The 8,725-nt window shown below is 42.5% G+C and overlaps 1 long non-coding RNA gene across 1 annotated transcript; it reads right to left on the reverse strand.

The window, feature by feature from the left end:
* Positions 1 to 1,058: 1,058 nt before the first annotated feature.
* On the reverse strand, positions 1,059 to 6,248 carry LOC124674161. Its single transcript, XR_006992951.1, has 2 exons — positions 3,559 to 6,248; positions 1,059 to 3,476 (listed from the first exon to the last, which is right to left on the reverse strand). It is a non-coding gene; the product is annotated as an uncharacterized LOC124674161 (long non-coding RNA).
* Between the last annotated feature and the right edge of the window lie 2,477 nt (positions 6,249 to 8,725).

Below are 8,725 nucleotides of genomic sequence, written 5' to 3' on the forward strand. Positions count from 1 at the left end.
CCAGGCAAGGATGCAAGCATCACACTGCCTTCATGCTAATCTAGGTACCTTTTTCAGCAGAAACATTTACTTGGAGCCACATTTGAACAATTGCATCATCAGATGACATTCCAGAGATAGTTCACCATGACAGCACGAAATAATGCTTTCATGGTCCAGTTCAGCATGACAGCACGCTGCTCATGGTGACAGCACACTCATGTGCGGGACAGAGCGTGCTCAAACACACAAACACAAAATCCATCCTAATTAGCAGTTCTAGTGCCACATGTTCATAAGTATAGAACTGATCTCTCTGCAACAACCCAAGCTAATTACTCATCATCGGCTGCTTATGAATATGAACTAATTACAACTGATGTTGTGGAGAGTTATGTTGACATTCTATCGAACAGGTTGTAAGCGGCCCGAGTCGTACCTGTACAAGCCTTCACGTGGACCTCCGAAATCCTCGAAATGAGCAGAGTGAACTCCGGGCGGCATGCGCTGGACTCCGGTGGTGGAATCCGGCCATCCGCGGGTGGCGCGCGAAGCACACGAGGACGGCCACGTGGTTGAGAACTGCAGGCTGCGGATGAACGCGGGGAGGGCCGAGGGCGGCGCTTAGCCCTGGGATTCGGTAAGCTGGTGGCAGAGGTGTTGGCCGACGGCGGTGACCTGGAGTTGACCGCGGGGGCGGGGCTGGAGGCGCGGCGGGTGTCTCGGCCAGCAGCGGGTGACCCCAGCCGGCGGCGGGTGTCGATGGGGGGCCGCAATGCAAAACATACGACGAACCGAGATGGAAGGAGTATCAGTTTACCAAGTGCCTTAAAAAAATTACTAGTAGGAAATATATGCCCGAACTTTGCGTCAGATTGTTTTTTTGCTGAATATTAATTTACGGAAACGAAACAAATATTTGAGAACTTTTTTTATATATAGTTGTCAGATTTCTAACACCATAAATATCAGTCACCTGAATTGCTTTATAGCTAGTTTTCAGTTTTTCATATTCTACTAGTACAAATGCCCGTGCGTTGCAACGGGATAGAAAAAATCAACTCGTCGATGAAAGTGCATTGAAACTACAGCTGCCGAGCATACAAGCCATGGTTTTAGATTATGCTTGTGAGGACATGCAATGTATGCACCGGTTTGAGGATATTTAAAACATCCAGTCATTTGACATACAACAAAAACTATTGGAGTAAAATGAATTAATGCATACTCGATGATCATGTTAGATACTCAGAACAAATGCACCACCGTGATTTCTTTAATACATATTTTTGTTCTCCATATATAATGAGTGCAACATCAAGGAGACCACGGCTGGTGCACAAATTCTCCTCCCGCTCCACCTTGCATCCATGGTACCTCGGCTAAATGGATGGTACCTCAGATCAGCTGCAGCTGAAGATTCCATGAACATATCGGTGCTCCTTGGGTTCACCAATGGTGAGAAAAAAAACGTATATATCAACCTGGAACAAAACAATTACAAGGCTTTATTAACGATTTGCAGATTGACATCACACCGATGTTCCTATCCAAGTTCTTGTTGGGCAGCATCTAACCTCATCTTAAGATTCACACACTACACAAATCACTCCAGCGAGGTATGTTAGGCTGAACATAGTTTGGACCTGGTTTCATATTAGAGGCAACCTCGCAGACACACTATAATCATCCCCGTCGTAGTCAATTTCACGGTCAGGACTGAGGGCCCAAAGTACCATCACAAGAATGATTCACCGTGCTTTACGTAAAATAGAAACTGAGTATGTAAATAATTACGATGTTATTTCTCCAGATTTGCCTTGCAGTCTTCTGTTATGTTGCTTGAAAAATCCTCTTAAACAATTACATTTTAACAAAAGTTGCATTTTTCCCAAGCTCTAATAAAGAACATACCATGTGTGTTTTACTACTGGAGGCAGTATACATCTCTTCGCATTGTTATGTCAGCTTCTTGTTTGTATAATGCTGCAAGAAAAAACAGTTACTGGACCACCGTGTAGACATGCTCAAGAGACCATTGATAGGCAATGCTAGAAGTAGTAGTTTCAAACATATCATAAAGTATTGTAGCAGAATGTGCAATAATGCAAGAGCTGGTAGCTACAAAAATACACTTAAGAATGTGCACATGCGGGACAGCAATCAAGTTTGTGCTTGCTCTATTAAACCTTCGGAATATAAAATATGTGCTTGCATTCTTAGATAATGCAGACAAAATTAGATGATTATTTCTGCCAGCTGCTGAAACATAGGTAGAAGGTAACAAAATGGAACATACCTGAACATACCCAGTTGAATGATGGGAGGACGCTGAAGTTGTAGCCTGTCTAGTCACTTCAAGAGCGACAGCTTTAGCTCAACCAGTGAACTAACGATGAGACAATACTTCCATTACAGCTACAAATGATCACAAAACTTGTCCCGCATGTGCACTTAAGTGCCAAGCACGCCACCACATAAACAGCAGCTGAAATCTCTCTCCACATTCCCTCATTACCAATAATAGCTAAATTTCCTTATGTTCTTGCTACTGTGCCTAACAGTAGATCCACACACAAGAAAGATTATGCATAGACATAAGTGGTATCAAACAGCACAGGCAGTAGGAAAACACGCTCCAGTCTAGAAATATTCCCTTGAATAAAATGGTTTACCGAGGATGTATAATATACAATCAGAATAAAAGATGCTAGCATGTTCTATCTGACTGTTATACTGATGTGTACCACACCTAAAATAACTCGTGTCACGCCCACTAAAGTTTCCTTTCTAATACCTACATTTAATTTGTGTAGCCCGTCAGATTGCTACTACTCATTAAAGAAAAATATAGCAGTACTTGCCTCACATCCTCTGCCCTCGTATATGGAAAGAGGTAGAAAGAATGCAGAGATTCCTCATATGCTTTAGCCTTTTGGATAATTTTCCAAATTCAGAAAACAAACATTAGAACTTGGATCCTAATTTAGGGAAAGTTGCATCTAACATCATACTTTTATGATGGCACTTATACTAAAAATTTCAGAACTTCCCCAAAAAAATTTATCAGAACTTAGTAATCAACACGTGAAAAGGACAAAAGAATGTTATGTCATTGGAAAATGATGGATGGTAAGGGCAAAAATTAGAAGGCACGGTGTTGCCGAATTCAACATTCGGTTCAATACAAAACATTTAGTCTGAATTTAGCATTAATCACACTCACGACAAAGCAAAAGTAGTATCCCTGCAGCAGCAACAGCCTGTCATCTAACGATACATCTAAAGACAATATTTGTAGGAGAACCGAAAGAACAACCATCAATAATAATATGATAATCCAAATTATGGCCATGATAAAGAAACAGAAGGGGAACAAAAACATCCATAGCAGCGACTCTCTTTTGGTCATCATTGAGCCTAATATAAAATGGCTTCATCCTTTGGGTAGTTAAAAAATAATAGCAAGCTTCTAGAACACCACCTCAGTCAAATACCTTCAATTGCAAGAAATAAATTTCAAATCCAAAAAGGCTAAAAATAACAAATAAAATGAAAATGTCTATTTTAACTCCATACCTCTCATGCTGAGATGCTAAAACAATTCCCCATTGAACCGTATTCTCGAACTTCCTATCTGCATCTTTCACAGTCTTTGTATATGAAATGCCTTTGAAAGGCGTCGATGAAACAAGATCAAGGCGCTCCATTGCTGCCTTGTCATGACTCTTGACCATGAAATCCGTCTCTTCTGGGGACGTTTCATCTCCATGACTGCCCTGCTGCCCTGAGCCCCGTTGCCTCGCCATTCTTGGTTGGAGGCTAGGCTTGGCGAGGCCTAATGTCTTTGTCTTTGAAGTCTGTAGAGGGCAGCTCCTTACCAAGTTGTTGTCGCTTGGTGAGGACGGTCGTGTGTGTGTGTGTCCCTCCTTCTGGAGGTTGTACCCCGATGTCTTCTTCCTGTTCAATGAAATGAAACGCAAAATCTCTTGCGTTTTCTCGAAAAAAAAATCCGTCTCTTCTTGGTAATGCTTAAGCAACCAATTGTAAAGGTATTGCACATAGCTCTCCACACAGTTCATATCATGTTGTGACGTAAGTTTGAATATTTTATAATTGGACAGAAATAAACATCAGCGCTCTGTTAATTCAAATTCTCACATGACGTGAAAGGAAAACTGATCAAATTAGTTGATGAATAAATACAATTGCAATTCTTTTTTCCACCTAAGACATCCTCAGTACATCCTGGAATAGGAACAATCCAATCTACCAAAGAAATCATTTTAGGATTTAATCAAAGATTGGCACATAATCCTTGACATTGTTTTTAGGGTAAAGACTCCTATCAAGTACCAGGAGATATGTCTACAGTCTAGATCATCAATAAAAGGCAGGATAGTCCCAGCTATAAATTACTAAACTTATACTCTAGGAAATGTTAGGAAACTCATGAGCTAGACTACTATATGAAGGTATGGAAAGATAAATTCATAATTCCATAGAGTAGCCCCTCGGTAATTGAAAGATAATGAAGGTATGAAGGTATGGAAAGATAAATTCATAATCACAAGATAAGATGCTGATTTGCAGTTAGTCTTCCTCGGTGATTACTGAGAGAACAAAAATTATCTATTATACAGAGAAAAGATAATTGCAATAAGATAAAGAGCACTTACCTCTGAAACCAAATGACTGCAGGCGGGATCTTAAGATTGATGCAGTGTACATCACTATAAAATGCAAAAGCACTCCACTTTTCTTTGACCTTTATTCCTTATACACATCTCTTCAACTGTTATATTTTGGCTAACCGCGGCAACGTTCAAGGTATTATCTAGTTGCTTATGTAATGTGTTTTCCAAGTTTCCAGTGTAATAGAAACGTACTATAAAAAATCATATTTAAAAGTGTATATTCAAAAGATTAATTGTTTTGAACTAAACTCTTTTAAACAAAAAACTTGATGTGAGTTTTGGAGAAGAAAAAGTTAAAATAAAAAATTGCTAGGGACATACCAAGGTTGTCTTGGACATCCATGCCACCAGTGGGAAGAGCATGATCTACCGATTCTTCAATTCTTCGTCTTCCACCTCGGCTCCTCGGTTGCCCTTCCCTCCCGGTGGAGTCGGTGGAGGTGGGGCAATGATAAAGGCAGCGACAAACTGTCGGCAGAGGACATGAGAGCAGCTGATGGTGTCAGGTTCTTCCCGGGCTCACTGGACCTGACAACCGGAGCTTTTGAAGCCAGCGCGGCCGCCTTATCTTTGAGCTGCAAGTCAAAGTCAATACTTGATTGCCGCCATGACGCTGATGCTATGTGCTGGCCTCCTAGGATCGACGGTCCTCGTTTGCAGGCCCTGAATATATACAGGTTGAGACTCGTCCGTAGCAGTCTAATATAATCACGTGAGTCGTTATACTACGAATCAAAGTGAATATATGCAGAATCAGAGGGAACCCTCTTCAAGTGAATTCTGCAGTGTACATTGAAAATAACTGAAGTTGTTCAAGAATCAAATCCAGATAGCCGAAAGAGGAGCACATAGTTTCAGGGTCACATAAGGTACTACCTGTTTCAGTTGACCAACAATCTAAAAACAACTTACTGTGGGTTAGGGACAGGGATGGTACAATCTAGGGAGCTGGTATATGGACAACTTCTGCCTTAAGGCTCTTTGTGAAGCAAAATTTCTACATACAACGCAACCAAGCTGCCAGTACATGATTCATCTTCTTCAATCTCCGATCCTCATATCGCTGGTAGCAATAATGTATAATCCAAATCCACTCCACCTAGGCCACTCCACCTGGGCCAATTTAACATGGAAACTATCGTGACTGAGGGTTGGAGATTACGTGAAGGAGAGACTGTACTTTTCTTGTCCAGCAGAATAGTCATCCATTAAAACCACATAAACACTGGCAGCGTTACCACCAAATGCACCCAAGTATTAACCAAATTGCAGTTTCAGCCTATCTAGCCCCCATTAATCCTTATCAAATTGATACGCTCGTCCCTGGCACCAGTATACTATACAGCTATCCAAGCCCACGAATAAGAGTGTCCTCAACCAACACTATAAGAGCATCCCGGGTACCTGAAAACTGTTGTCCCTCCCAAGGTAGCTCCCAGCAGATGTGGTCGACTCCTGTCCGGAGAAGCTGATATATCGGCGATAAAACTGAACCAGGGGAACAAAAAGAATAGGTTCAGGGTTCGGCCAGCGTACCTGCAGGCGACGTCCCAGAGCAGGGCGCCAGCGAGGGCCACGGTCTGGCCGTCGGTGGAGACGAGCCGCAAGAAAATACAGCGACGCTGGCACACCTCGCCGGCGTGAAGCAGGCCCCATCGGACACGCGCTCGACGCGGGCAGGCGAGTTCTACGGAGCGCCATGCCACCGGTGCACGCGCGCGCGCCGGCGAACGGGCCGCCGCGACCCAGTAGTTCTTGGGGGCGCCGCCTCTCTCCTTTATGAGTCCATGGCGATGGCGGTCGATCTTATGGAGCGGGTGGAGCTTGGCCGGATGGAGCAGGCACGGCGGAGCCGGCGGAGGGCGTTTGATCTGGATTTCATTGGGTAGGAGAGGAGGAGCTGAAAGTGCATATTTCATGGGCCTGGCCCATGTGGACGTCGGACGACGAAGCGCAACGACGAAGAAACGACGAAACGTATTGGCAGAATAAGGAACCAGTTTAGTCTTTTTAAGTAGTAGAGATATCCGTGTGTTGCTACAGCTTCATTTTTTTTTTGGCATAACACGGTGAAATGTAGCAGTTGCCGTGTAAAATACTCGACCCTAAAAGGGATCCCGTATTACTCTTAGGCTCAGTTCGCCCGTTCCAATCCAAGTAAACAACACCCGTCGCTTCAGTTTCGAAATTGAGATCCATTATAGGTAGCAGCCATCCAGTGCTTTTTGAGAAAATTAGATATGTACTTCCTCTGATTTAAATTAACTGACTTTATTTTGTTTAAAACATTAAATGCGTATGTATCTATGACATATTTGCTGAATAGATACATCAATATCTAGATAGATACAGTTGAGTCAATCAATATGAATATGAGGAAGTAGGTAAGTATTGAAAAGAAAACATTGCTAATTAGTATTATCATTGGACTGGTTAGACTTTTTTTTTTGAAGCGTGGACTGGTTAGACTTAGATCAAGCAAGTTTATCATGCATGCAACCTCCCTTAACGAAAGACCCCATAAACAAATACTGAGACGTGTTGCCACGGGTTGATTTACTCCTTCATTATCAGAATGAAGCAATATTAGTCGTCAAATAAATAGTGTACTTAAACTTTACAACATTACTTTCATAAAGCATAAGATACAACGAAAAACATAAATTTATATAGCTCCTTGGAATCTTATCCATTCTGTATAATACGACAAGTATACAATACTATGCGTAAGTAAGTGGAGTAACTTGATTAATTCTAGACATGTTTTGTAATCTATTCAGTAGTAGGATAATACTTGGCCAATATGCTCACACAAACTAACTGTTGATAATTCAGAAATAGACCTTCACGAATAATAATCTAGTTGCTAACCTTTTATCTCTAAATAGGAGCCCCCATTACCTCATTTTGCTGCACATGGAAGCACTCCAACTCATGAAGCCTCCACGTCAACCATTTTTCCACCTCATCCCATCCCATTTGGAGCTAGTTTTAGTGGGTTTGCACTAGTAATAAATATGCAGCGTCGTCGGGAGGTGGCGTTTTAGCTCATAGGTGTATATGCACATATTATATAAAATAATTTAAAAATAAATTTAAAAATATCAAAAAATTCTGAAATAAAATTTATGGTGTACATCCTGACATTCGGTGTCTCTATGTTGTAACTGCAGGCACGAAAAAGATTTGCTACAGTGCCTACATGCATTTCATTTTTTAATGGAAAATGGTAGAAGTAAATCGTCTCGATCTTTTTATTTTTGAGCAACCGATAGGAGCACTGCCTTTTCATATAAGCAAGAGGGAAAAAAGAACCACTGGACAGAGATAGCATGTTTAGTTTGAGGTGTAAAACATGCCAGAAACCACCAAGCTAAGAAAAACAAAAGCTTCCTAGTCAGGATCTGCGGGATAGGTTACTCTAGAAGGCGCGAAAGCGCGATCTCTTTGCGCAATGTCCTCCTTTACGATCGAAGCCACCTCGATGTAGGTAAGACAATGGCATGTGAAGATGCGTCTGTTCCTTTCTTTCCAGGCGTTCCAAAGCACATAGAGAAGGCGTCCACTGAGACGGTGCCTGTCAGAGACCGACTTGCCTTCAATGATGGCATCCCACCAAGCGTTCATGGACGCAAAAGTCTGACCGTGCATGGCAGGATTATCGGTGTCATCCTGATGAATGGTGGTCCAGATGGCAGCAGTAAAAGGGCAATCTTTGCACAGATGGGCAGCCGTCTCATGGGCAGACAAGCAGAGGAGGCGGACTGGGTCATGGGGCCACCCTTTGATAGCCAGCATGTCAGCAGCGAGGAGCTTAGCGGGAAGGGCAAGCCATGCAAATATCTTGCATTTGTGCTCCACGTGGGCAAGCCATATCTTGGTGGCGTCAAACTTGGGGAAACTGCCGATGAATTGAAGGTGGTATGCGGATCCAACAGAGTATCCCCCTGCGAGCTCGTAGTCCATGCGATGGTGTCTGATGGCGTGTATTTCACACGTTCGTTGGGCAACCCCAAGAGGAAGGTATGATGCGCACAGCAGCAAGTTTT

The sequence above is a fragment of the Lolium rigidum genome, chromosome 7 (assembly GCF_022539505.1).
Source record: "Lolium rigidum isolate FL_2022 chromosome 7, APGP_CSIRO_Lrig_0.1, whole genome shotgun sequence".
NCBI classification, from domain to species: Eukaryota; Viridiplantae; Streptophyta; class Magnoliopsida; order Poales; family Poaceae; genus Lolium; species Lolium rigidum.